The 2,186-nt window shown below is 45.9% G+C and overlaps 1 protein-coding gene across 1 annotated transcript in view; it reads left to right on the top strand.

The window, feature by feature from the left end:
- LOC103091188 (gastrula zinc finger protein XlCGF7.1-like) overlaps nucleotides 1–2,186 on the top strand; it is a 26,657-nt gene that overhangs the window by 1,110 nt on the left and 23,361 nt on the right. The window lies entirely within an intron of this gene.

Here is a 2,186-nt window from a genome sequence, read left to right as displayed (position 1 = left end):
ACTCTTTCCTAGTCCTCCTGGCCTGTCCTACACCTCTGTTAGGCTGGGACCTTTTAACAAAACTTAAAGCTACTTTATCATTTACACCAGTAAATATGGCCTTAACAGCCACCACGAAGACTACTCTAGCTAAAGTCCCACCCCATCCCCAAGTTGTCCCTAACAGAACCACAATTTTTGGTTCCAACCCTCAAATATTAAGCAAGAAGACTGCAAAAAACTCAAGACACCTGAGGATTATGACATAGGGTGGAACCTTACTATTCCTTCTTTCAACTGGGCTTATAACTTTTCCTCTCATCCCTAAGGTTGCTTGCCTCTCTCCTTTAGCTGGAATGACTTTAGCTACTACCTTTGAGGGCACAGAACATTCCCGCAGCCACTTAGGAAAACCTGACTTCCACATCACTTTAGACGTCTGCCTAAAGCCCCTACCAATTGCACCTATTTGCTTTGCAGATCCAATGCCTATTTATGCCTTCCAGCCAACTGGACGGGGACCTGTACGCTTGCATACATTATTCCTAATCTTACCCTTATAAATGACAGCACCCCACTTCCCTTATACTCTCAATCACATAAACAAAAGCGGGCAGCCCTCACTGTAATATCAGTCCTAGAGATTATCATTGGGATAGAAACAGGCTCATCTGGACTTTTAAACTTTATTTTCACTGCCCAACAGCTCTTTCTTGAACTTACACAACAGATTGCCTACCCAGCAGCTCAAATTAACACTCTACAAGAACAAATAAATTCTCTAGCAGGAGTGGCTTTACAGAATAGGAGAGCTTTATACTTGCCAACGGCTAAACAAGGTGGGACCTGTGCAATGTTAAAGGAGGACGGCTGTTTTTTTGTCAACCAATTGGGCAAAATTCAAACTAAACTTCGGAATATTATCGAAAGAGCTAAAGGGTTTTATATGAAGGGAGCCTCAGAGGGATTCGACTGGTGGGATCTCAAGACTGATATCTCGTCCTGGTTCTCTTGGCTACTCCTTTCCTAGGTCCTATAGCAGCCTTCCTACTTCTACTGACCTTCGGGCCATGCATTTTTAACTTCCTTGTTAAGTTTGTCTCTTCTAGAATACAACAAATGAACCTCCAGATGGTAAGGTGACAAGAATACCGGCCAGTCAACACCCAGACAACACTTGAGCAAGCCTCCATCACATCCCATGGAGCCCCCACCCCCTCTCTAGGAATACTCTGACAGAGAGCAGGCATCAGGAACCCAGGGCCCCTACGACGCCCCTGCCTCTTCTCCTAACAAAAAGGGTTCCCGAACGCCTGAGAAGGAGCTAGGCAGATAGGTAGACATGAGCAGGGTGTCCAACAGGGCCAAAGGATTGGCCCTATAAATAAAGAGAGGGGGAAATTTGGCGCTCCAAGGACAAAAAACAAGATAAACTCAAAGGGCCAAAATTGCCGGAACAAAGAGTTACAGGACTCTTATCACTCTGTCACATTGCGACCACTGCAATGTCCCAGAGCCCTCCCTAGCAGCATGCCCTGTCCCTTTCCCATCCACACCACCTGCCTTGAACTCCTGTTGTGGCACATACAGGCACGCATAGACCTACGTGTAATAAAATTTTCTATTTCACGTTTCCTTGTGGTCTTTGTTGACAGTGGTTCACCATCACGCACACAGGATATACATTTAAACTGTTAATTGAACAAAGTCACAACAGTCGCAATATTGGTTTAGGTACTTTAATAAGGACAGACATTGTGATATTTCACGATTCATGCTGTAGTATGCAACTGTTAAAAAAAAAAAAAAAGAAAGGACGTGGGATCCATAACCGCAATGCCATTATAGTTAACAAAAGCATTAAAACTAACTTATAGTATCATCGGATTCTCGGCCCCCATAAGAATTTACCCATTTGTCTCACAACATTTCTTTCAGCTTCTTAAACTAGGACTTTAATAACAAACCAGAATTCCACGTGGTTGCACGTGGATGGAGACACAGTCTCATCCATCACATCCGGGGCTCAGGGCAGCAAGACCCATTACCCCTCGATACACAAAACATCCCCCGACGGCGCCTACGGACGGAGACCGTGTGGGACACGCACTCTCCCCACGCAAGGACGCGTTCCCGCAGAAGCCTCTGGGATGGAGCCTTCCGGGTTTCTCCTGCGCGTGTGCGTCCGGAACTTCCGCCCCCCCCCC

The sequence above is a fragment of the Lipotes vexillifer genome, unplaced genomic scaffold, assembly GCF_000442215.2.
Source record: "Lipotes vexillifer unplaced genomic scaffold, Lipotes_vexillifer_v1.1 scaffold1117, whole genome shotgun sequence".
NCBI classification, from domain to species: Eukaryota; Metazoa; Chordata; class Mammalia; order Artiodactyla; family Lipotidae; genus Lipotes; species Lipotes vexillifer.
The sequence above is the reverse complement of the archived record's forward strand: the minus strand, read 5'-3'. Positions and strand labels throughout refer to the sequence as shown.